Below are 27,874 nucleotides of genomic sequence, written 5' to 3'. Positions count from 1 at the left end.
GCCAGAGTTATGGCGGCCAGCAGAGCCCAGCTGAGCCCCCGCCAGCCCGCCCATGCATGCACAATAAGAACTACGTTTGGTAGTGTTTACACAGAAAGAGCAAACTGTTAAAATGCCAGCGCCTTTCTATAAAACAAAACCTCACGCAGACCCCTACGAATCAGTCAGATAAAGTGGATCAGTTCTATTTAAGGCAGGCTGTAGGTCCTTGAGTCCCCTCGTCCCCCCTCATCATGATAGGTATCTGAGGCACCTCCACACCCCACAGTTTGAGAGTAATGACTCTAACAGAAAGACCACTGGATCAGAAAATGGAAGCCCTGAGTTTGAATCCACCCTATGCCACTCAACCACCTTTGAGATTCAGTTCCGCGAGGAAAAGGGGGATAACAATCTATGATGCTTGGTCACCCAATCCCTGAAGTTGATTACGTAAGGATGTGTGCACAAATACAGGGTACACTGATAGAGGGTATCACGGCCACCATCACACCCCCTCCCACCATAATCGTCCACATGGTAGGGTGAACTTGTCAGAGCCACGCCCTTGACCACGACTGAAGCAAGAAGCAAGAAGCAAGAAGTGGGTATATTTGGGGGTTGACAGGGGATTGGCTGGTAGTTGCCAACCGTCACTCCCAAGATCCCTACTAACTTCAAATGAAAAGTGGGACAACACATAACAATTATTTTCTACACCTCGTTTTGAGTGTATGACAAAGTGTTCTTTGTTTGAGTGTATAGATCTAAAGTGTCCTTGTCCCTGTGTGTGTTTTCTTATGCTCAAGGCAGCTGCAAATGATCTACAGAGCTTGGGCTTCAGTGAAGAAGAGTGACACACACCGATGAGGGGCTCCCTGTCTGGAGCTGTTCTCAGATGTCAAGCGTCCATTTGTGCCAACAGGCACTAAAGCACAGCAGACAAGACCAGGGCTTCAAAAACAGAGCAGTCTGAGTGAGGGCTGGAGCTACTCACTAGTTGTGCAACCTGGATGGCAAGTCTCTTACTTTCTGTGAACTTCACTCTCTTCATCTGAAAATGGTGATTATATTATTTACGCATAGGATTGTTGGGAAGATTAACTGAAATAATGTCTTTAAAGTGATCGGTTCAGTTCCTAAGACCCCAATAAACAATTACTGTTGTAATTATCAAAGGATGATGGACGATTTTACGCCCATCATTCTGCCCTCAGAGGACCATTATGATGGCTATGACATGACAGGCCTTCTCATTAACAGCCTGGGCCTTGGAGATTGATGAATGAAGCTTAGAATCCTGCACTGCTGCCACTCGGCTGCTAGGTGACCTTGCACAGAGTGCAGAACCTCTTAGCCCCTGGAGTAGAAGCCAGGTCCCTGCCCTTGAAGACTTGACAGCCAGCCTGGTAGGGGGCATTCATCAAGGCAGATGATCATCACCACCACCGATGGGCAACATGAAAGAGAAGGAAGCACAAGTGTTACCGGAACAAAGAGGGAGCCGCCGACTAGCAGCCACGATGGATGTTGGAGCGGGCGGATGTGAGGCTGCCGGGAAGGCCTCTTGGCCCATCTGTGTCTGGGAGCGCGAACACTCCTCGCCAATCAACGTGGTAAATGCCACCATCTGCCCAGCGTGACAAGTATCATCAGAATAAACTTCGAGCATTTTACAGCCATATTTCTCTAAGACCCGGAGCTCTGCCAGTGGATTCTGGCCTCCAAGAGGGATTATACCAAAGAGACAAATAGCACGGTAGCCAAGGAGGAGGGCAAAACCGAGAAACTGCCTGCAGAGAGTGACCCATCCAGGTTTCTTGATGTTTGTAGTTAAGAAACATCCAGACATGAATTAAAATCCACCTGCCACCAGCTGAAGTCTGCCAATTTTTACGGGCATAAAATGATTTAGGCAAATGGTCTGTCTGCTCCTCTGAGGCTCCCTTTTTGAGTCCATCCTGAATGGCTATTTGAAGCTCCCTTGAGCTATGCGCCCCCCATGGGTACTGCTGGCCACACACATACAAATGGGGTCTTCCTCAGGTTTCTTGATCTGTGGAGGCAGTGAACTCTGTCAGGAAAAGGCATTTTATCCAAACCCTGTTGGGGGTGTTGTGAATAATATATAATGGCAATGCTCTAGAAATTTTCACATGCTTATGTGGCTCTGTTACTCAAGCTATATTTTAAAGAGATAAAGGTGGACAGGACAGACCCATCCTGCCTTCCCAGGTGAGACTGCTATTTGATTTGTAATGTAGAAGTGGCAAATGACATAGAAACACTGTGAATCCTCCGGGGAGGTCTACTAATTTTACATTAGTTACCACTTCCCTTCCACATGGAATGGCCATTCACCAGTTAAATTTGTTTCTGATCATTCTGGGAGGATAACAGCAAGAACATCCCTCTATCCCGAGACAGTATCTGTCAGCACTTTAGCGCCTTTTTTTTTTTCCATGTAAGGAGAGTTGGAAGTAATTTACTTTAGCTAAACAGAATTGATTTCTTTTTACAGTAACTGTGGAAAAGAAAATGTTACTCAGTAAAAGCAAAGGGGGCAGAGAGAGGCAGAGTGGAAGGAAGACAAGGATTACAGACCATTACAAACCTAGGTCCTCTTCTCAAAGAGCTCAGTGGGGCAAAATTAGAGTCTCCAAGTCAGACAGAAGTTTGGGTTTGATTTGGGGAACAATGAGAAGGCATCATGGGTACTAGATAGGAAGGTGACCTAGTGAAAGAAGCATCTTAGGGCCTGAGTTGGTTAATGTCTTCAATGGATTTGAGAAAGATAAAGGTCAAGACGAGGAGACAAGTGAGGAAGCCAATGGACATGAAGAGCCCCTGAAAAGATAAAGGCTTGGCAAAGCATGGGCCATGCCTCCTGCCCCCCAGCCTCACACAGTCCTTAGGACGATTATCTGGGCCAATGGACATAAAGGATCAGACAAAAAGCTCTTTTGCCCTAAACATTTCTGTTTTAGTTACTGCTTTTCTACAACCATAGGTATCCAAAGTAACAGATTATAAAGAGTCCAGGTAGAAGTTTTACACAGGGAATGGCACGAAGATGTCCAGGTTGGCATGAGTAAGGAAGATACACCGGTCTACACTCTGATTGCCAAAGAACTGGTTGCCAAGGATGGAGAGAGATGGAAAGGGGGAAGGCTGGAAAACAGACATAGCCGCTACAAGACCCATGAGACCAGACAGACTTACTCTCAAGATAATCATTCAGGATACTCTCTCATCCACTCTCCGTGTGTGTCTGTGTGCAGTGGGGCAGAGAGGGGGGGTGGATCCTGGGGTGCACAGACCATGGTGGCCACAGTGATGAAGAGAAGCTGCTCTCTGCTTCCCAGAACACCAAGAAGAAGCGGGTGTCTATTTTCATGGACCCACAGTTCATTCACAGGGTTGTTTCGGACAACACAATTACTCTAAGTTGTATTAGGATTCCTCATGGATAAACTAGGGATGATGATAGTACTTTGCCAGATGGTGAGCAGTAAATAAGAACGTGAGTGCCAGGGCGCCTGGGTGGCTCAGTCAGCTGACTCTTGATTTCAATTCAGGTCATGATCTCACGATCGTGAGATTGAGCCCCATGTGAGCTCCACACTGGGCATGGAGTCTGCTTAAGGCTCTCTCTCCCCCTCTCTCTCTGCTCCACCCCTGCTCCCCTGCATGCACACACACTCTCTCTCAAAAAAAAAAAACAAAAAAAAAAAACACGCATGGCAAGAAGCCAACGAGGCCTGGAAAACAGCACAGCAAGCTGCTCGCTGAATAGTGACAGCTATGTGAACAGAAGAATGCCACAGTGATAGCTATTACCCTGATTTCTTCTTTATAATGTATTTTTTAATTTTTATTTTTGGTAACCCTGATTTTTAAGGAAGGAGAATTCACAATATTCTTCAAAAAAAACAGCATACAGTCCACATCAGCCAGTTTTATTTTGGGCTAATAAATCCATCTTCTTAATACTTGGTGATGAGGTAAACTGTGGTGGCGGAAGGAATCTTGGATCGGAGCCAAGCAAACGCAGGCCTGAGGTCTGATTCTCAAAGCACCTGTGTGATATGGGGCCAGTCCCTTCCCTTCACCCCACGGCCTCAGGCCCTCTGGGAGCCCGCTGGCAGACAGCCGCAGGGCGAGGCAGGCAGGGCGGGCAAGAGCCAGCACACTTCTAACCACTTAACATAGTCTGCTGCAAGAAACTAGACAGGTGTCTCCGCTTGATGAAGAAATAGAAAAGGCGTAGGCCATGAAAGGAAGCCTAACCTGTGTTGATTAACCCCCTGCGGCCCCCGTTGTACCTTCCTGTTCCGTATTGTCATCTTTATCGGAGTTTGCTCTGTAGCTGGGCGAGACAGAGAGAATCAGCTCACCCATCTCTGAATTATAATCCATTACGTTTTAGAAGCCAATTCTTTCCCTTCCCTCTTACAATTGTGTTTGAAAACATTTTGCCCCAGCTCTAAAAATGCAGGGTCTCTCAAGTTCTGAAGTCCAAAGTGGTACAATCATCATTTTAACAACAGACAAGTTCTGAGATGGTGGTGGTGATAGCTACATAGTGGGGTTTTGTTTGTTGTTTGTTTGTTTGTTTTCTGTTTTGGTTTTTGTTTTGGTGGGGGTAGGTCTCCTGGAATCCCCACATATAAACATACAGCGTTTAAATAGAAAAATAAAAAAATATGTAAGTAACATTTACAACAAAACTAGGTGATAAGATAACCTTCTCCCCAAACACCAAAATTCAAGCAGGTAAGGATAAACCACCAGCAAATACACAAATAGCCAACTCCTGCTGTCAAGACAGAGCCTCCCATTGGAGAGAAACTCCTGAGAGAAAAATCGAAATTGAGCAAAACAGGAATAACAAAACTGAGAAAACAGAAGATTCAGCTAACAGTGGGGAAGGAAAACAAAAGTAGGAAATTTCAGTAAGAAGTAAGTAGGTGAGACAGTAAGTTTTGTTTGTTTTTAGACACTACATGACTTGAAGAGGGAGTTCTGGGAAGTTAGAAAAAAGTATCTCAACCAAGTCTCTTGCTGAAACTTCAGGAAAATGAGCAACAGAGAAGCACTGAGATCAAATTCTACCCAATATTACTATAAGAACAAGAGAGAAAGGAATAAAATACCACCTCTACAGGTTAATAAAAGCACACCCAAGAAAACAGTCTCAAAAATCAGATTAAAACTGTAATATACAATTTCTAAATGTGCCAAAAGACACTGAGAAAATATACTGGACGTGAAGAAACCAGAATAGATAAACTAAAAAACCATCAGAAATGAGGTGACAGAACTTGAGGGAGTTAGAAATTTTAGAAATAAAATCTTAACTAGAAGGAACTTAAGAGTGAATGAAAATAATAATAATACCTTCAGATAAATAGAAGGAGAAAATGGAAAGTTTCAAATCAAAAAAAAAAAAAAATGAAGAAAGTGTTACCAGGAAAAGTGACAAACTTTGAAGACAAGCAAATAAGATGCAACATAATAAAATAATAGGAGATTCTGAAAGGGGGGGAGAAATTTTGGAACAAAGGAACATAACAAATACCAAAAAAAAATAAATAAATTAAAATTAAAATTAAAAAAAAAACTTTAATAAAGAAAACTTTCCTAAAAAAAAAGAAAGAAAGAAGAAAACTTTCCTAAAATAGAACAATTTGTAAATTGCATGTTAACATATAATTTAGAAAGAAACTACCTATGTGAGAATAATCACCCAGAACCACCAACACCAACACATACACTGGTAAAATTTTAAGACTTTAAAGGAAAAAGCGAAACAAAACAACTCTGGGCAAACTCTAGGCAAAAAGGGAATATGACCTACAAGAGAAAGAAAACTGGATTATCAGAATTTACAGCAATGTTTTATGCCATAAGATAATTGAGGAACATATTTAGATATTCAAAGAAAGAAAATCTGAGCCAAGGATTTTATGTCTAGCAAAACTGAACCATAACTCCCTTCCTAAGGAATCTACTAGAGAATGAGTTTCAGATAACCAAAGGACTAGGATACAGAGATGGTGGTAAGCATTAAATATATAAAACTAAGAATTAACATTAAACAGAGGTTAAATGGTGGAGAGTATAGCATGTACTAAGAATTGGCTAATAACACAGATTTGGTGTAACCATAAAGAATTAGGGGAAAATCGAAATAACACATGCATAAAAAATTCTCAACTCTTTTTAGTGATCATAGTTGGTGGTGATAGTAATAATACTAGATGTATAATGTGGAATAGAGCAAATGGGTAATTATGAAATATTCTAGGGGCGCCTGGGTGGCTCAGTCAGTTGAACATCTGACTTTGGCTCAGGTCATGTTCTTGTAGTTTGTGAGTTCAGGCCCCGCGTCAGACTCTGAGCTGACAGCTCGGAGCCTGGAGCCTGGAGCCTGCTTCGGATTCTGTGTGTGTGTGTGTGTGTGTGTGTGTGTGTGTGTGTGTGTGTCTGCCCCTCTACCTCTCACACCCTTTCTGTCTCCTTCAGAAGTAAATAAACATTAAAAACAAAGAAAGAAAGAAAAAAGAAATATTCTAAGCTAGCATCTTCTGTGTCCTTGAGAACCAAGATTCTTACAGTGGAAGAAATGAGATATGGACACCATATAGAATAAGTTAAGTGGGGCCACTTGAGTGGCTCAGTTGGTTGATCTGACTTCGGCTCAGGTCATGATCTCATGGTTTGTGAGTTCGAGTCCCGCATCACACTCAGTGCTGTCAGCGCAGAGCCCGTTTTGGGAGACAGAGAGCTCCTCTCTGTCTGCCCTTCCCCTGTTCGTTCTCTCTCTCAAAAATAAACATTAAAGAAAGAGAGAGAAGTTAAGTAAAAACTCTGTAGTCCTCAATTGTAAACTTTAGAATAAATTTGTGAAGTATTTTAACTTTATTTATATTTAAATATAATATATATATATTCACTATATCTATATGTAGGTATAGAAAAAGACATGTAGATATAAATGTTTACTAGCTCTGTCATGGAAAAGATGCAGAAAAAAAATAAAATAAAAGACAAAGCCAGTACCCATGAGTGCCTAGTTTGTGGTTTTATTTATCTTATTCCTATTAAAAGGGAGGTTTCTTGGAGAAATGGCTGATTGCTGATCTAGGATAAGAAATGTACAAGATGAACATGAAAAAAAAGGAAGAAGTCAGAGAACAAGTCACATCAAGAGGAATCAGGAAGCAAGAGGAAGAAGCTCCCATTGGCCAAAGGTAAGGGCAGTTTGAGCTTTAATAAGGGTAAGGTTACCAACGTTTGACAGCCTTCCAGTATGTTCAAGTCTAGTAGTTCATAATGACATTTTAATAAATAACTGCTTATTTTCTGAACATCACAGGGAAACAATTCATCATTTTGAAAACTAGGTAAATAAAAAGAAAGAGGAGCCTTTGATCTGCTTTTCATGTATGAATCTATCACTGGGGAGCCATATAGTGATACACATTTATTCTACATAAATTATTCCAGCTAATAAGTAAAAGTGAAAATGAAATGACAGAATATTGCCAATATACACCTCCCAATAGATCCAAGTATTGAACAGTTATGCTTGATGACATCAAAAAACTGTAAAGCTACATATCCTATGCCTTGACATGAAAGAATTCAGTACCGCCTACAGTCCTGGCAAAAGAATCAAGCTTGGGTTTGATAAAGCCTCTATATCTAGCTGCCAATATGCAGGAAATGTAGAGGATCACATGGAACTATGCCATGAGTATACTACCAGCAAAATCTACCCTCTAGGAAGTCCAACAAGCCAAACAATCTAGGGTCTTTAATAGATATATTGTATGAGAAAGAAAGTGACAGTGCTGAGGGGGCTGCACCTGGAAAGACAAATTTACTATCAACAGGAAAGACTAAACTATAGTATCTGGGGTCGTGCATTTCAATATAAAAAACTAGAAAGAGACAAGGAACAATTACTGAGAAACTCAAGAGAGTGTTTTTTTTCAGGAGGAAGGAAGGAACTGTGGTTGGGAAGAGGGACGTAGAGGGGTTTCTGAGTTAACTGGAAAGTTCTAGTTCTTGACCTACAAGGTAGTTAGAAAAATGTCCACCTAATTCACTAAACTAGTGGTTCTCAAGCGCATGCATGAGAATCTTCTGGAGGGTCATTAAAACAGAGATCTCACCTCCATAGTTGATGATTTTAAAGTCTACATAGAAGCTCAAACGTTTGTATTTCTTTTTAAATTTTTTTTTCAACGTTTTTTATTTATTTTTGGGACAGAAAGAGACAGAGCATGAATGGGGGAGGGGCAGAGAGAGAGGGAGACACAGAATCGGAAACAGGCTCCAGGCTCCGAGCCATCAGCCCAGAGCCTGACGCGGGGCTCGAACTCACGGACCGCGAGATCGTGACCTGGCTGAAGTCGGACGCTTAACCGACTGCGCCACCCAGGCGCCCCTATATTTCTACCAAGTTCTAAGACAATGCTGGTGCTGCTAATGTGGAGACCACACTTCAGGAATCATTGCAGTAAGCTATCCTTGCATTGTCTGGGGTTTTTTTTGTTTGTTTTTGTTTTTGTTTTGAGTGTGTGTCTTATTTTTCAATAAGAAGATTGGATGGATGGATGGGTGGATGGATGGATGGATGGATAGATGGGCAGCAGGTAGGCAGGCTAGATGGGTGGGTGGAAAGATAGGCAGAGACAAACAACTAGGAAAAAAATCATATCAAACCATGGGAAGATTGCCTTACCACTCATATGCTATCTAAATGGTCTCTCTCTACCTGCTATCTACCTGGTCTCTCTCTACCTGCTATCTACCTGGTCTCTCTCTACCTGCTATCTACCTAGTTCAATGATGTGCTATACAAAGTATTCCTATGTTTGCTAGGTATCCCACCGTGACCTCTAGAGGTTTTTGTCCCAATCATTATCTGACAGCTTCTCAAGCCAAAAGAGGAACTGGAATGTACTGGGAGCCCATGTCAAAGACAACTTATAATGGTCTATTGATAAAGTTGGGCACTGTTTTGTTTTTCCCCATGGAAAAGATATTTTATGCACAAAGCCAATGCCTTGGTATCTCTCTACAATCTTGCACTTTTCTTTAATTGAAGACAAATTCACCCTACTGCATCTCCAGAAGACTACTGTGGGACTGTTTAGAAAAGATAAATCTGGTCCCACAAATTACCCACTAAATATCTACAAGCATTTCTTATCTTCTCAAAGAGTATCCTCAGAACAAAGTAAAAAGCAAAGTGCATCTCAGAGCCAAGAATAAAAATGTGGTGTGAGTTCAAATATCAGAGACTGAGCTTCAGTCAGTCAAGTTTGGGGAATATTTCCTAGAAAGAAAAAAGAAAAAAAAAAGTAGTAAATAAAGTAATGTGTCCTGAAATATGAAAGAGGGCAAAATTCCTAGAATTTTAAGAAAATCAAACCTTAGTTATGCAAATAGCAAAGGGCACTCACAAGATTTATCCAGATAATAAATTCAGTTCCACAACTGTTTATATGCCCACTGTGTGAAAGTACAAAAACGAATAGAACATAATCCTTGCCCTCAGGACATTAAAATTGAAAAAGGGAGCTCTTGTTAACTCTAAGACCAGGAAAAATGTAAGTGGTGAATAAGGTACAAAAAATTTTTGCCTGGGTAAAAAGGGAGAGATGTGATTTATTAGAGGCAAAACCACAGATGGCCTGTCCCGCTGGCAGAGGAGTCATCTGTGAGTTGTATCTGGAAAGTCCAGAGAGGACTTCATCCAATCGTCATTCCTCATATATTACTGGTGATGCCTGACATTCAGTACGTGCAGCTTCACACCTAGTGTCAGGATCTGATTCCCACAGGGCCTCTATAATACTCTAATAACCTAGCTGCCTTTTATGTTTTAGTGGTTATTCTGACACTGGGAACCATGAACATATCCACCGACATGTGTATTTTCTACTGACCAACGTTTGCGTATTTAGCTGAAATAATCATCTGAAAGTATTCATAGAGGCACAATCAGATCCTTGCACTCAAAGCAGTCCTTGGGTCAACAGCATGAACATAAACCTGAAAATCTATTGGAAATGCAGAATCTCAGGCCCCATCCCCGTCTGCATTTTACCAAGATCCTCAGGTGATTCATGTGCACGTTAAAATTAAAAAAAAAATTTTTTTTAGTGTTTATTCATTTTTGTGAGACAGAGACAGAGTATGAGTGGGGGAGGGACAGAGAGAGAGGGAGACACAGAATCCGAAGCAGGCTCCGGGCTCCGAGCTGTCAGCACAGAACCCAACACGGGGCTCTGGCTCACAGACCGTGAGATCATGACCTGAGCCGAAGTCAGACACCTGACCGACTGAGCCCCCCAGGCTCCCCTGCACACGAAAATTTTACAGGCACTAAATTATATAACCATCTTATAATCAAGCAGTGCTAGATGACCTCAGCATTCATATTTGTGTTTATAATCAAGTCAGCATACACCAAGGACTGCCACGCTAATTACCGCAGGCCCAAGAGAGGTGGACGGAGGTGCAATTGATGTCTTGGTGCTTTCTTGCCAAACAAAGGAGGAATAATGTCACAGCACACTGTGAAATGGAAGGGCTTACAGTCATCTTCGCAGAGGAAACTGTGGGAAAATGAAGGCGTCAAAGGCCATGGTGGTTTGGAGCCAGGATGTCATTTTAGTAAAAATAACATCATCTGTCATGTTAGGTCAAGGCTGTTAGTTTGAAATCCCCAACGTTTTCTTGCCTTTAATTTTTAAATCTGTTCTGCTAAAATGTAATTTTTAATTTTTTTTTAATTTTATAGATGCATAAAGGCTACAGGCAAGCACAATTAGTCTATCCATGGCTTTGGTTATTCGCAAATAGTCAAGTAACATTATAATAAAAAGGTAACACCACACCCATACTCACAAGACAGCTCTCCTATAAAGGGACATATCTCTCACATTTAGTAAACACTACAATGGTAAAAATAAAGGATGGGCATTAGTTTTGACAGAAGAAAGGAAAAAGCATGAAAACACAGGATCCTGGGGATCCCCAACAGCACCACCTCGAGGGGGCCTCTGAGAGGCCAAAGAAAGGTCTCTATCACCTCACAGACCTTTGTTTTAGATGGCAGAGGACATCAGCCCGTAAGTAGCATTCTCAGGGCCTGAAAAGTCACTGCTATTCCTCCCACATCATTTTAAAAAACTAAACAAAAGATTAAAAGACATTTAATAAGCTCCTGGGGAAACATCTAGAAATAATAATCATCATCATAACAAAATAGTAATTACTATATGTCAGGTATTTTTCCAAGCACTTTACTTACATTAACTCATTTAACTCTGTTAATAACCTACAACAAAGTCATGGCTTTGGTAGACTATGAAAAAGGCCATTGGCCTTCACTCAGACATAGAATCTGTTTCTCCACCTTTTGAATCTGCTGGTCTTAATGACTTGCTTTCACCAATGGAATACGGTGGAAGCAAGGATGTACAATTTCTGAGTCTAGGCTTCAAGTGGCCTTGCAAGCTTCTAGTACCTTGTTAAGAATACTATGTCCACGATGCAAACAAACCCAGGCCTATTTAGTTCAATCTAAAAAAGAAAAAAAAAATCACACTTTGATTTTCTTTCCCCCCTTGATGGGCACGATGTAATTCTGATTTTTCTATCATTTTCCTATTTTGTAATTTTTTATTTAAGGGAAAAGTTGTTCTCTACTATTATTCTCCCCAAATTGTTGTATATACAGAAATATATAAATTCAAGAAAGCAAGAAAGAGCTAGAAGTTAGCTTGATGATAGCTACTACTGGGGGGCGGGGGGAAAGGAGACACGATGAAACATGTTGCTTTCCTTCTGCGTTTTCAAGAACTTCACTAAAATTGCACAAAAGGGATATAGTAGCATCGATAAGACAGGAAAACTATCAGTTTAAAAATCATTTCAGGGGCACCTGGGTGGCTCAGTTGGTTAAGCGTCAGACTCTTGATGTCGGTTCAGATCATGATCTCATGGTTCATGGGTTCCAGCCCCGCATTGGACTCTGTGCTGACAGTGCGGAGCCTGCGTGGGATTCTCTCTTTCCCTCTCTCTTTGCCCCTCCCACTCTTGCTCTCTCTGTCTCTCTCAAAATGAATAAACTTTAAAAATTCTTTTTGAATAATTTCAAAGTGTTAAGGTTTTTTGGCTTTTCTTCCGAAGTTCTACTTAAATACAGAGCATGCCACATTTGACACTCACATATGCTCATATTACAGTTTGGAGATGTGCTTAAAGATGATTTCTAGCAGGAAAGGATAGCACTGGGACCACCGTAATGCAGTTGTGAATGGGCCTCACTCACAGACACGCAAGGAAGACCGTACAAGCGCTAAGAAAGGGCTCTTTCCTGAGTCTTAACTAATGAAGCTATCAAATTCTGAAGATATTTTGTACACAGTGTGCAACTCGGAGCAGCAAGCCAAATCTTTGGTTCTTCTTCTGAAACTTACGGCAATCTTGTAGTCTAGATTTTCTAGAATATTTCCAATTGTAAACGTTCTGTTCCACTGTCAAACCAGGGGCCCTGAGGTTTTTAGTTCAGGGTTTCCTAGATCTGTGACTTCGTGAACAAGGAAACTTCCAGGGGGAAAATACAGCGATTGGGGGACTGCCATGAGATTGCCAACTTTCAGCCAATGAAGTTATTTTGTAAATAATAAACAAGTTTTTAAAAGTTAACTGTATTTCTGTATACTCAAGTTGTATAAGCTTGAATAAATTACTTCATGTATCTAAGCCTCCATGCATTCATCTATAAAATGGGAAGAGTAATGCCTCCTCCTCAAGTTTGAAAGCACTTACCAGAACATCTGACACTGTAAGCGCTCAACAAAGGTATCCGTGACTACTACAATGATGATCCCTACCATCGCTTCCATAAAAAACGAATGAGTCCAAAGACAATGAATCCTAGCCGGAACCAAAGGGAAAAGTGAGGGGTCCTCACAAGACCAATGGGCAGAGCAGTCTTAATGCATCTGGCTCACCTTTCACTAGGGCATCAACAGCTCCCAGGGAGAGCAACCCCAGACCTACTAAACCTTAATGAAATGGAAGAAAGGGCCTCCAAAGAAAGGAAAAAAGCAGTAGCTCCCTTGGCAAACCAGCCGTGACAGGATGGGATTCAGACATGGGATACAAATACCACGGCAAAGCTCACGCTCCCAATTCAGTAGGCCACCAGTGTCTGTCCTTTGCCCATGTCTGCAGCCCTTTTGTATTCATCTCCTGGGCCCTTGATTCAAGCTACACACCTCACTGACTCAACTATAACATTATCTCCCAGATAAAACGTCCATTAACTCTGCTCACACATCATGCTGAGGCTTCTGCGTCCGCATCTATCATGCACTTACCACAGTGTTACTGTTCGGTGTTTGTATTTATGTCATTTTCGTGGTTAAGGAGATTTCAAATTTATCATACAATCGGGCTTGGTATGATAATAATCACTTTACATCCATAATCTCACATCCAACGCATTACAAACATTCAGCTGTATTTCCTGTCCGTCTTTTTCTCCCTTTTGCCTTTTTACGTGGTTTGAGTTCACATATGCACGTAGTTTCAAGGGTACAATTGCTACTATACTTTTCAATCATTCGAGCATTTTTCAAATTACTTCACTGTCTTCCAAGATCATCATTTAATTGCTGTGTAACTTTCCACCAAGGAAATGCTTTTAATTTACTTAAGTATAGCTCTCCTGAGGGACATGCAGAGCATCCCCATTTCTGGCTATTATAAGTAGAACTAAAATGAATAATTTCCATGCATATGGATTTTTCCATATTTTGAAATATTTCCTAAAATTAGATTCCCAGGAATCGCATTACTAGCTCAAGAGAAAGGGGCACTGTGATGGCTTTAGATATATATTATCTGATCATGTTTGACAAGAATATAGATGTTTCTTGTGCGTAAGAATCTATTTGCATCTCAGTCATTTTCCAAGTAGCTCATTCTGTCTACTCTCAGTTACACACCTCCTCACTCATTCCTCCCACTCTTGTTGCCCTGCTGTCTACAGCACCACCTGTGGACAATCTGTCCTTTATGAACACTGATTGTCCACAGACACCCTGAACATCTTGCCTTGGTCCAGGACCCCCTGAAAAAGTTGTCCCTTAGGTGTTCCTTGGGGTCTTCTTTTCTCTTCAGGGAACTTTCTCAGGGATGGGTTGCTAAAATACGCCTACAACCCAATGCACTAATGTGTTTTAAATGCAAACGTCTTTGAAGTTCACAATAGTTTGATTTGTACATTGGATAATATGAAAATCATACACCTCCCTAATGCTAAAATATTTTCTAATACTAATAATGTACAAGAGGACCCATTTGATTACAGTTCTGCCAGCATTAGGAATCATTTGTTCTGCTTGTGTTTTTGAGCATATTATTGATGAAAAATGATGTTGTGCACTACAATGTCAAGTTTGTAAAAAGTGATTTTTTTTAAACATGTCTACCTGCCTCCACTAAAGAACTCAGTCTCCTGAGAGAAGAAACGACTATATTTCTCTCTTGTAGCATTAGCGCTCAAAGATCTTGGCAGAGACGCAAAAGGGAGGGAAAAGAGAAAAGAAGAGGGGAAAGGAGAAGAAGAGAAAGAAAGGGAGCAAAGGAAGTAGGAGAAGCTGGACAAGAGGAAAGGGAAGAACAATCAAGAACCAGAGTCACTAGCATCTGGGGACTCTGTCCTACAAGTAGGTGGCTTCAGAGACAAGATTCAAAGACACAATCAAAGGGCATCTGGGTGGCTCAGTCAGTTAAGCATCTGACTCTTGATCTCAGCTCAGGTCATGATCTCATGGTTCATGAGATTGACCCCTGCATCTGATTCTGTGCTAAGAGCATGGAGCCTGCTTGGAATTCTCTCTCTCTCTCTCTCTCTCTCTCCCTCGTCTCTCTGTCTCTGTCTCTGTCTCTCTCTCCCCCTCTCCCTCTCTCTTTTTGTCTGTTCCATGCATGCACTCTCACTCTCTCAAAATAAACTTAAAAAAAAAAAAAAACCACAATCAAGACTAAAGATATAACTCAATCCACCACTCTGCAAGTATTTCACCACCAATTCCTCTTTTAAATTCATGCAAATAAAAAAAAAAAAAAAAAAGGTAGTGGCTTCTAAGGGTCAATTAGATTGAATACTTTAAATATCAGGACTTCCCCCGACCCTATGGTGTAACTTTCTTCAGAGCAGACTGTTGTTTAACAACAAGACAGATTTGACCTCAGCAGACTCATCTGTATGTTCTTCCACTTTTGTCATGAGCTAGCACTGGGAACAAGCAACAGGAACAAAACTAGGTATCTGTATCTGAGAGCACATTTAACTGAACACAAAGCAGCCATTTAAAGAAGATCACATTACTGTCCTGGAAATCAACCTTAAAGGTATGTAACTCCCTTCGCCTGTGCCTCAGTTCAAAGGCTGGTTAGCCCACCTCGTCGCTGGGTGAACCTGGTACTTAAGCTCTCAGCTTCTCATCTGAGAAATGAGGATAGAGGATGATCTGTAAAATGAGGACAATAAAAGCTCCAATCTCACAGAGAGCTGTTGTGAGCTTGACAAGTTAATATACACTCACAACAGTAACTAGTATACAGTAAGTGCTCAATAAAAGGGGAGTGATTATGATTGTTGTAAAAGAAGCCAACTGATGAAAGACCATGCAATTCTAAGGGACGCGCAGAGGTCCTAGATCTTTTCAAATGTGTACGATAAGAAAGAAGTCCATACATCAACTGCTCGTATGTAGGGTTTTCTTTTGGAGCCCTATGTGTATGCATTCAGCAGTACAACAGCACATACAATAGGCATTTTCTAGAATGGTTTATCTAAGAAGCAAGAAGGTAATGCAAATGAAAGGAGAGAGAGTGCAGGATGAGAGAAAGGAAGCTCCTCTTCTGTCTGAACGGAGCAGTCACCACTTAGAAGCACTTACCGCTGATTGGGAATCGAGGTCCCATTTAACCAAATCTTCCAAATTTTCAAGAGAAACCAGAACTCTGTATTCTTACGTAGTTTCCAGGCCATTAAATGTTGGCAACTATTTCGATGGTCTCTAAAAGCCTTGTTTTGTGCCAATCAAAACTCTCACAATCTGTCCTCTTTAAGCTTGGAGAAAAACCATATCCCTAAACCAGGGTCCCCAGCCCCATCCCTTCCGAGAGCCAATTCCCGCTACATTCCCACTACACGGGGGTGCGAAGAGCGTTAGTGCTCAGCAAATACCCACGCGCTGCGTCGGCTCTAGACAGTCAATGGCAGCTCCAGTGAGGGCTGCATACACGCTACTTACCCATCTTCGGGGGACACAGCAAAAGTAAGAGTGAGAACTTAACCTTTCACCGAAGAGGCCAGACACGTGTAAGCGAAGGGCCAGCAAGCATTACATTGTACATAGCCGTCCAATTGTGTGGTGCCCACTGGAGGCACCACGGGGCTGTGGGACAGGGGTCCTGAACCAGACCAGGAGGATGGGGGAGGCTGCGGAGAAGACAGAGAGGTACACTCCGGGTAACAGAGGCAAAATGAGCAGCAGCACGGCTGTCTCAGGTTATTGTAACATTTCTCCCATCCTTAATGTTGGAAAGTTTGTATGGTCCAGTTGTTTTTAGTGGTTTTTTGTTTTGTTTTGGTCAGGGAGACATAAAAGCCACCCCCAACATATTACCGTAAAAATGCGCTGTGTGTTGGCAGCGTTGACTAATAAATTCTGCTTTCAAACATTTTCTGAGCCTCTGAACACTGTCTGTGGCTTGGTTGGCGGGGTAGGCCAAGAGGTGGCCCTGACCATAAGAAGCCACAGTCCAGTGAGGGAGCTGACTCTAATGAGACAAGATGGCTGGCGCCGGGATCATGCCTGCGGAGCACCGTGTCCAGGGAGTTGAGGTGCCGTCACGCGGGAGCCACCAGCTGGGCTGCATCTGGGGGTGAGTAGGCGTCGGCCAGGCAGACAACGGGGAGGAGGGGTGTTCCAGGTAGCGGCAGCAACACAGGCCAAGGCGTAGAATGGTGAAAGCCGGTAGTTTATAGCAGCAAAGATACCCACCCTCTTTTCCCCCTCTTCATTCTTGGTCTGTCTGCTAATTACGGCCTTCCTGTGTCTCAGCAAGACAGGAATCTCTGAAGATCCTTAAAGATTCTGAAAACTTGCCCTAGTGTCGCCGTTCATTCACATGAAAAGGCAGCAAAGATGAAAAACCACCAAAGGCCAACGTAAAGGGAATGACTTGCAGTGCCTTTGGTACATGCAGATGCATTTAACTGGGTCTCTGCAGTCTGGGCACAGGGGTGAGGCTGTCGATAAAATCAACTCTGACCTCATTTATTTGGGGATAGATTATTCTCCGCTTGGCCTCTAATACAAGAGGAGATGCTCACATATAAAGAATAGAAATCGCACAACACAGCTCAGGGTTGGTTTGGATTTGAGCTTAGGGTCGTCGTACGTGTTGCATTTTGTGTTTACAACTATTAGCGTTAAAAGGAGTTTTTTAAGTTAATATTGACCTATTTTGCTCAGAAGGGGAAAGTTAAAAGTTATAAAGTTACAAAGCTGAAGATTTCAACTTACAGCCACCATTGTCATGTTTCAAAACACCATGAAAAGGGTACTCTAGGAGTACTAGGGGAGTAACTTTTAGCATCCTGGGTCCATTGCCTGTTATGTGGAGCAGCATTTTCACCCTTTTCTTCTCTTTCTGACTGGCTTCTGATGGCCCCTGAATCTCCAATGGGAGTAAAGGAAGGAGATTGTGGTAGTTTGTTCCACTGATGGTCCCCCGGGGACCATGCCTCCTGCCCCACTTTGTCTGGGCTGTCCTGCATAGCCAGTGGAAGGTGGATGCTGCAGGACTTCTCAGCCTAAATCAAAAAAGCCTTGCAGTATCTGTGTTGATATCTTGGGATGTTCAGCTTCAGAACCCAGCCACCAGCCTAGGAGAAGTGCACGCCACATGGGGAGGCCACACGCCAGAATCCAAGCTGAGATCAACGGCCAGGCATGTGATGAGCCATCTTGGATGTGTCCAGCTCAGCAAGTGTTCGGATGACTCCAGCCCCAGTTGCCATTTGAGAGCAAGAGCATGAGACCCCCTCCCCCCACCCAGCAGGACAACCTAGCTGAGTGCAGCCAACCCCCAGAACGGTGGCTTCTTACACAGCAAGGTAGAACCAGAAGACAGAAGTCAACAGAAGAAAAAGGAAAACCTGAAATTAAAAGTCTCTTCTACCTGTGACAATATGGTAAATGAGATTGAACTATGTGGCCCAACTGCTTTTTTAAATTTGAGCGTAGTTATTAATTATCACACTCCCTTTCCCTAGCGATCACCTGAAGACAACCAAGGCATAAAAGTATGCATCTTCTGGGAATAGACACAGACTTAACATGCTTCATGTCATGTCGATGTATTTTGCTTAATTATCTTCAAGGTTCACTTTTCAGGCTAGAAAAACAAAAGCAAAATCTTCAGAAACAAAGCAAGATTAGCTAGTCTCCACCAAAATCCTTTATGTAGTAAGGTCAGCAGTCATATACGTTGATATGGGCAGTGTACCAGAATTTCCTATCTTTCCAGCTTAACTATGAAATTGGCATGACATTAGAAATGTAATGGTTTTCCACGTTCGGGGTAAGCGCATTCATTTTTATATCTGATGCTTAGTAGCAAAACCCTCGTGTGCCATATATGATAGACTGATGATTGCCAATTCGTTGCCCCATCAGCATCCATTCCCTTGTGATCCTTGTTAGCGCCCTCCACTTTGTTTGAAACCTTATGTGTCAGCTAAATATCCAACTTACAGAGGTATCCTTGAAACTGGACACTATCACAGCCATTTAGAATTAAGAGCAAGACTGCTGGGGAGTTCCGATGAAACTTTTGCTGTCCTGATAAAAGGAGAGAGCTGTGGCTGGCACACCACTTCACATCTCCCTTCCAGAATGTGCACATGATGTCTGCAGTCCCAGCAGCAGCCACTTTGCCACCATGAGGCAACAAGCATAAGGATGAATACTAACACATGAGGAAGAGCAGAGCGGAAAACACAAAATAATGACGATTTCTGACAGAATTGCCAAACAGCTGAACAAAACCTAAAAACTGCCTCTGGCTAGATTTGTTGTGTGAGAAAAATACCCCAATTATTAAAACCACCATTGATTCAGCTTTTATCACCTACTGCCAAATGCATTTCTGTGTGATAGTGCTAAATTATTCATTAAAACCAAACAACTACAATTGAGTTCAATGCTACCTGCTCAAATATAATTTCTCTTCAGACTATACTATGGTCCACATGGTTGATGAGGTACATTTTGCCCACCTCAGCCACTCATTTAGATAATTGACATTGCAGCACTGAGAACTCGTCCTTTATATAGTACTCTGCCATGAAGAGCCAACTACTCAGACTGACAATCAAAAAAACATCAGATAAAAGAGCATTAGATTTTCAAAAGCACAGTGCAACGAGCACAGTGATTTGTGGGAGGCCTTTTTCTTTCTGTTTCTTTCTTTCTTTTCTTTTTTTTTTTTTCTTGATTGTTGTGTAATAGCAATAATATTCCTGCCTTTGGAATATACTTGCAGAAACAACTGTTGTGGTTATCAAACATCTCAGCTTTGCTTTAGCATTTAATCACCCACAAAACCCTATTTATTGTCTCTCTACTCCTCCATGGTTATCAGAATCCCATAATTAAGGCATAATGAAAGTAAACAGTGTCACAGAAAACTAGATGTCTTTAAAAGGAGAGTAGTTAAGGCAAGACAAATGTTCCTAAAGATAGCAGTAGAGCCAAGTGGAATTGCTAAGGAGCTGTGTGTGTGTGTGTGTGTGTGTGTGTGTGTGTGTATGTGTGTGTGTTGGTGGTGATTAAAAAGAATCATCATCTAAGTGAAGTATTTAGGGAATAAATTGCCTCTTGATGGATAATAAATTAATCTGAAGAATTCATAGTGAATTCAAATAATGAAATCAAATTAGTACAGCCAGACCCCTAAGCCAACACACAAACCCCAAGAAAAGGAAGGCTGCTCATCTCTGAAAAGCTAAACTCGGGGTGACCAACAGCTTATCAATATGTTGTCTTGCCTCCAAGATTTATTATGCCTTAGCTACTTCTAAAATGATTTGGTGTGCAAGAGATGGCATATGAAATTAGAAGAAAACCTTCCATTAATGTTTATTTGTTTATTTATTTTATTTTATTATTTTTTTTTTTTTTTGAGAAAGAGAGAGAAGAGAGCCAGGGATGGGGGTACAGAAAGAGAGGGAGAAAGAAGTCCCAAGCAGGCTCCACACTGCTGCCCAACATGGGGCTCGAGCTCACAAACCACAAGATCATGACCTGAGCCAAAACCAAGAGTCAGACACATAACCGACTGCCCCAAAAAACCTTTCATTCATAAAGTCAAAATATAAATATAGTACAAGTCACTGGGATGAGCCAGGTACTACAGCTGGGCACTACATTTAGATGGGAGATTCCTGGTAGCTGCAGCAAAAAAGGAAACCTCTTGCTTTACATTGCTTCCATTATTAGATAAAAGGAAGCACATATATTCAATAGGAGAGCAGCTTTGTCCTGGCAGGAAATTCTTTTGGTAATTTACGATACAGGAAATATGAAGGCTCATCATCTCTCAATAACGTTCATCTTTTTTCATGGGATACAACACAATTTATTGTTCCACATTTTTAGAATGCATCTGTATATTACATACGTGTCTTTAATTACTTTGTTAATGTCTGTCATCCCAAATAGACTGTAAACACCATGAGGAGGGAGGAATTATTTCTGTTTTCTTCCAGAACCTGGCTCAGTGTCTGACTCATTTTAGATTTCTAATCAATATTTATTGAATAAATGAACAAGCTCTTTGGCCAAAGACAAAATTTGAAACCTAGAACTCCCCTTTCCATAACTGCAAGGTACAACAGTCATACAAAATACTTACGCGTAAAGTGCTACGTAAAGCCTGTCTGCTCAGCACTGTTTACAATAACCATGGTGGCGACCAAGAGAATAAAACTTAAAGGTCCACCAAAAAGAGAGAGGATTCATACAACAAATCTGATTTAGAAATTAAAATAAATAAATTGGAGCAATGTAGATTTTTGTAGTATGTTACTTGAAAAAAAGCAAACTACAAAATGAGGCTTACAGAGTAACATTCGTATCCCTTTAAAATATGGAACACACGGGGCACCTGGGTGGCTCAGTCGGTTGAGTGTCCGACTTCAGCTCAGGTCATGATCTCACAGTTCGTGGGTTCGAGCCCCGTGTCGGGCTCTGTGCTGACAGCTCGGAGCCTGGAGCCTGCTTCGGATTCTGTGTCTCCTTCTCCCTCTTCCCCTTCCCCACTCATGCTCTGTCTGTCTCTCAAAAATGAATAAATGTTAAAAAAAATAAATAAATAAGGAAAGTAAAATATGGAACACAACAATATATATAGTTGTTTCAAAGTAGGCATGGGACAGAAACACCAAATCTAAGGTACTGGTCTGTGTTTCGAGAGGGAAGGAGTATGGGATCGAGAAGGATACACATGGGGCTTCAATCCTGTCTGAGGCTGAATGGTGGTTATATAGCTATTCTCCACCCCCCAACCCCCGCACCCATAGGCGTGCATACATGTGTGCATATGCACACCTTTTTTGAATGCCTGGAGTATTTCATAATGAAAAACAAGAGAAGTCTGAGACAAGCCATAGGCAAGAGGACCCTAATGAGACTTGGAGACATGATAGCTAAGTGCAACATGGTAATCTGGGCGGGGTCCTAGGGTAGAACAAGACATTAGGTAAAAACTAAGGATGATGAAAAAAGTATAGACTTCAGTTGATAATATGTCAATATGGGTCCATCAACCATAACAAATGTATTATTCTAATATAAGATATTAATAATATCTGGAAAACAAAATCTGAAATAATAAAATAAAATAAACAATAATAAAATCATATCTGAAAAACCAGATACACAGTATTATGAGACCTCTCTGAACTACCTTCACTATTCTTCGGTGAATCGAAAACCGCTTCAAAGTAAGTTTATGTTTTAAAAAGGGAACACCGCAAAAATATTTATGAAGTGGACCTTTCCTATAGCAATCCTTCAACAAAAGCATAAGCTGTACTGCTTAGGAAAGGCCTTCCTCTAGTCCAAGTGTTATGACTTTTGATGATCCAACTTAACAGAAGAGAATTTAGAGAAGAGTAAGTTAATACATTTCTTAGACTGCTGTTATTTCCCTTAAATATCAGATGGCTCAAGCTTGCCTTTTGTAAGAGCTGAATAGCAGAGAAACATGGTCTTGTCCCCAAGAAACGAGTCCATCTGAGAACAGGGGCCTAGGGCAAACAGCTTACTACCTGGCTTGGCCACTTTCTACCTCAACTTCTCTCCTGGCAGCGTCTCTGTCTTGCTTGTTTAGGTGATTTGCATAGTTAAGTGAAGCCAGACTATTTCTATCTTTTTTAAAGGAAAAGAGTAAATAAGTTTCCATGGCAGATACAGGTACACCACGTGGATTCCAAGGAATTGCAAGGAACTTCATTCTCATAGCCAACCTCAGATGAGATGACACTCACAGAAATGGAGATCCACAGAGAAGCTCGGAACTTAGCTCCTGTGGCCTCCTTACTTAAGGATGAGTTAAGCAGCCTCTGGGGACTTGAAGTGATTTGGTCAAGGCCCCCTCAGTCCACTGTGCCCCTTCAAGAACTAAGAGCACTGAATACCCCCCTCATGTGACCAAGGGAAAACAGGACCTCAGCAGTGACCAGGCTCCTCTACTCACAGGGGAAGGTGCTGGCCAGGGCAAGGCTGACACAACTCAGGGAAAGGCCCATGGGCTTTGAGTGAGAGCAAGCAAGGGAGAGAAGGCCAGGAGTCTGAGAGGCCTGGAGGGCAGAGCAGGACTCTGGGGAAGCGGCCAGTGGAAAGTCCCCTTCTGGTGCCAGAGTGGCTGGAGAGCCTGTTCACACTGGTATTGACATTCCTGCCCCACTGCATTTTAAATGCTTATGTTACCCCCTCTCCCTCGTCTTTAGTGAAGCCCACCACACTCACAAATGCTCACTTGGGAGGGTTCTGCTGTGTGGAAATCACTGAGGCAGGACTCCTGGGCCCAGATGACCAAGAGGAAGTAGGGTCCCCGGAAATGAGAAACACTGGGCAGGGAGGAGGACTCTCGAGGAGTGTGGAACTGGAGGCACAAGTCAATTCTTTGTAGATTTCAAGGGCATGGACATCAGCGAGGCCAACCCGGGTCTGGCTAATGCTCCCTTCCACCAAGTACACCAGCCTGGAAGTCTCCAAAAAGAGAACTTTGTGGAAACTTCCCTACCTTCCCATTAACCTTCTCCAGGAAGACCTACGGTGTTCACTGGTCCACACATGGACTTCATCATTTACAGGATAGCTGCCTATAAAGATCATTTTAACTTCGCCAGCAAGAGAAATATGAAGGCACCATAAATCCGAAGGAGTTTGGGTTTTATTTCTACTCACTACTGAAGGCTTTTAAAGAATTTTTGTTGTGGTGGTGGTATGTAGGAAAAGGAGGGCTCAAGAAAGAAGCTAGAAGCAACTAGAGGAAGAAAAGCCCGTGAAGAGAAACCACCAGGTCTTTCGGGGGAGACTCAAGATACAGGTGTCAGCTTCACTGAGGAAAGGAGGTTGTTCTCGAAGGAATTCTTAACCATGTCAAATGTCAAAAAGAACTTAAGGTGAAGTGTGAGAAATATCTATTAGATTTTTCCAGTAGGGAGACACTGATGACCCTGCCAAAGCAGTATTCATTGGCCAAATATAGTTGCACAAGTTGTTGACTGAACAAGAACATCAGCCTGCGTTGTGCTCATCCCCTCAGAGAAAGGATGCATTTTCCCTAACTGGGGCAAAGACAACACACATGCTTGTGAAATAACTGGTGTCTACACAGAGTGGAGTAGACAAAGCCCTATCAGAGAAAGAGGGTACGTTCTAGGGTCAAAGCTCAGTCCTCCTCTTGGGCAGAACTTCACCCTTACAGAAAGAAGGACTGTCACTGTGAAGGGAAGAGATGAATTAAAGGAGAGGGATTAGAAGAACAAAGGGAAAGAGTGGCAGCGGGGAAAGGGACTGTGGTGGAGCCTGGGTTCTGGCTCCAATTGCTAGGAAAACTTAACTGCTTACTCTGTTAATTCTTATGTTTGTAGAGCTCGCGTAGTTTTCACAAAGCTGTCTCCCATAGCATCGGACCTTTAAATCACCCTGGGAGAGAGGAAATGCCGCATTGTCTTCTCCCTTCCATGCCTGAGGAAGTCAATACGTGAAGAGTACAATTCCAAGTGACGGAGCCGGGGAGCGTATGCTGTAATAGACAAAGGATGCACCTTGCCTGTAAATCCAGGTGCCGGCCCAGCACGGTCACTTAGGAACAAGTTGCACCAAACCATGGAGGCTCTGTTTGCACAACTGTCCGATGGAACACAGGAGTTCTTCCTTACACAGAAATGAGGGTGGACCGAGATGTACACACACACTGATGTCAGAGCCTAATACATAAACTTTCTCTCCCTCTCTTCTCCACTTAGAACTCATATTCAGATTATCAGACTCTAGGTCAACAACCAGAAACCAGAGGGCGACTATGGTCATGTACTCATTCACTTATTCTCAAATCTCTGCAAGCTCTGGTTTAATGAGAACCCAAGAGTTACGGTGTAGAAATTGAGTTCCCTGGGGTGCCTGGGTGGCTCAGTCAGTTATGGGTCCATCTCTTGATTTCAGCTCGGGTCATGATCTCACAGTTTGTGAGTTCGAGCCCCAAGTCAGCTTAGCATGGAGTCTGCTTGGGATTCTCTCTCTCTCCTTCTCTCTGCCCCTCCCCTGCGTGTGTGTGCATGTGCACAGGTAATATTCTCTGTCTCAAAATAAATAAATAAACTTTAAAAAAAAGAATTAAAGAACAAGACATTAAATTCCTTAAAGAATTTATACTATTAGTAAAATTGGATGTGTTGCATTTACCTAACATTTTACAACATTCCCTACTAAAAATATCAGTGAGCTATAAGGCCGCTTCTGCTCTCCCTGCCCGGCAGCCTCCCTCCCTGGGGAATCGGAGCCCTGCTGTGGGGATCGCAGTTGGCGAAGGGAGAAGGAAGGACTGTCCCATGCAAACCCAAGGAGCTCCCACCCGCACTGATCTGTGAGTTGCTTTAAAAAAAAAAAAAGAAGCTCCAGATGTGGCCAGGGAAGGAGGCTGGGAAATGACATGAGAATCTTCCTCCCTGCTTTATGCCACGGAGTTATCCCTCCAAGGAATGCAAAAAGCATTCGCATAAAAAAAAATACATGAAATGATTTCATTACCTGCTTCTAGTAAACATTTTTTTCCCCACTAAAACATTTCCATCAAAAGATCAGGAAACAGGGCCAGGCAAGTTGCTTTTTAAATTCAACAGTGATTCCTCAACTAAGAAAAAACAAATTGGATAGAGCAGATAATCTTCAAATCCCTAACAGGAAAGACCTAGCGTAGACTGATTAACCCGGTTTCGATCACCAGGAAACTAATGTATAACGTGTAGGAATATAAACTCAGATCATCTGACGTTGGCCTAATTCTTTCAGCAAAACGTAAATGTATATCAGCGGGTCACAACATTATTTAGTGTTGTTCCAGCCGTGTGCGCTTATTTCGTATCCCTTGTAACGTTATTCCAGAAAAGTCAGAAGGCTTCTCCCATGTTCACTAGACGCGGTCTGATTTGGTTACGCATGCGGTAGACCCACAGAGCAGTAGGTAAGTTTCTATCTTCAGTCCTGCTTTCGTTTCCTGGACACTTTCTATGTGCCAGGCACTGTCCGAGGCACTGGGAACCCAATGGCAATCCTATTAACATTCCAGTTCTCCTAGTGGAAATTAATTCTCCCTGGGGCACACGGGACCAGAATAGTATCAGCGAGAAGTAAATGCAATGAAGAGAACACAAAGGTACAATGAGATAGTATCCCTCGAGGTGGGGCTGTGGCTGCTTTAGGCCAGGGGCTAGGGAAGACCCACTGTGGGATGATGGAAATACAACAGCTGCGCAAAGATCCAGAGCAGGAACATTTTAGCAGAGGGAACAGCATGTGCAAAGGCCTTGAGGAGAGAAGGAGCTCAGGGCAATTGCAGAACAGAAAGAAGGCCCGGGTACTGAGAACACAGAACAAGGGGCGAAGCGGCACGAGGTGGGGACCACAGGCAGGGGCCAGACTGCAGTGAGCCCGGGAGCATGTGATAAAAATGCAGATGTTATTTTAAGGGCAGTGGGCAACCACTGGAGAGTTTTTTAAGCGAGAGAATGATCTGGTCTCATTTAAGCCTTCAACTGATCACTCTGGCTGAGGACAGAAATGGGCTAGGAAGGCACAAGAGGTGAGGGTTTGGGGGAGGGGGGAGACGGGAGCAGAGAGACCTCACCGTTGTCCAGACAAAAGTTAATGGTGACAATGTCAGTAACTGTAAGTGAAATTATTTTAATGAATCATTTCAAATGAAATCCCTCTTCTGTTTCACCAAGGAGAGCGGAAGCCTTAATGGAAACGTCGTGATATGTGGTAAATGCTGAGCTGACATCTGCCAGGACCCGAAGCAGGCGAAGGAAAAAGCCTGCATAGTCGAGGAGCTGGTCACTCCGAAATACATTTATGTGCTCATGGGAAATGGGAATGCGTTGCAGCTGGCAGGTTCATTCTTGATTCAAGTGAATGGCACCCACATTTATTTCTTATGAGCACAACGTGTCCCAAAGATCACTGGTGAGCAAAGGACGCCACGGAATCAAAACTCTGCCACCAGAGGCAACTGGCAACACAGAGGCAAGGCGCAACAGCCTTTATTTTTAAAAACAAAGTTCCATCTTCAGTGCACAGAAAGAGATGGTTCAAAAAGATTCTGGTCTTCTGGTCTTCTCTTTGCTGAGCCCAAAGCACTAATTCTCGCTCTCCGGCCTTTATCTTGTGGCTCGCCCACTCCCACCTGGCCCGTGGCGGTTCCAAGATTTCTCTGACCTTCATTTCTTTCATTGTAGCTAGAAGTCAGTTGGCTCTGACAAAGACTATCTCCTTATCAAGCCTTAGACTCCTCTGAGTCCTCTTTTGGACGAGGCATTGCTCTTGGATTCTGTCCTCGGCCTGCTTATTCCGGTTTTAGCAAGAATCCTCTGAGACCATTTAGTGAAAAATCTCCCACCTCTGGTACCTAATCACCCTTGATATCTGACCAAATTCTTTATCTCCCACCTTCGAGTTTGCCCCAGTCTGCCTTCCCCAAGAATCCTCCTTGCCCCTGATGTTTGCCCTTACTCATTTTCTGTCCACTCACCCTCACCCTGCTCCTTGGCTATAAATCACCACTTGGCCTTGCCATAATCAGAGCTGGGCCCGGTATCTCCCCCCTATTGCAAAATTCTGCTGTAGTAGCCCCTCCTTGAATAAAGCCCTCCTTATCATCTTTAACAAGTGACTGAATAATTTTTTCTTTAACTGTTCCCTTAAGATTATAGTCACAGATACAAATAGGGAATAGCAGAAACTTTAAAAATCCCAAATCTGGGGCACCTGGGTGGCTCAGTCAGTTGAGCATCTGACTTCAGCTCAGGTCAGGATCTCACGGTTTGTGGGTTTGAGCCCCACGTCGGGCTCTGTGCTGACAGCTCGGAGCCTGGAGCCTGCTTTGGATTCTGTGTCTCCCTCTCTCTCTGCCCCTCCCCCACTCATGCTCTGTCTCTCAAAAATAAATAAAAATGTTAAAAAAATTTTTTTTGTTAAATCCCAAATCT

At 42.6% G+C, this 27,874-nt stretch overlaps 1 protein-coding gene across 15 annotated transcripts in view; it reads right to left on the bottom strand.

Annotated features, from left to right (window-relative positions):
• Positions 1-27,874, bottom strand: part of RGS6 (regulator of G protein signaling 6) — a 603,251-nt gene that overhangs the window by 399,155 nt on the left and 176,222 nt on the right. Inside the window, exon 2 of one of the 15 annotated variants that reach the window (XM_053889559.1) lies at positions 16,384-16,528. The exons of the other annotated variants lie outside the window; for them this stretch is intronic. The gene's annotated coding sequence lies outside the window, so the exon portion shown is untranslated. The remainder of the gene's footprint in view (positions 1-16,383; positions 16,529-27,874) is intronic. 15 annotated transcript variants of the gene reach the window in all.

This window comes from Panthera pardus, unplaced genomic scaffold (assembly GCF_024362965.1).
Source record: "Panthera pardus isolate Hobbes unplaced genomic scaffold, ASM2436296v1 HiC_scaffold_24, whole genome shotgun sequence".
In the NCBI taxonomy this organism is placed as follows: Eukaryota; Metazoa; Chordata; class Mammalia; order Carnivora; family Felidae; genus Panthera; species Panthera pardus.
This window is presented reverse-complemented; position numbering and strand designations above follow the sequence as displayed.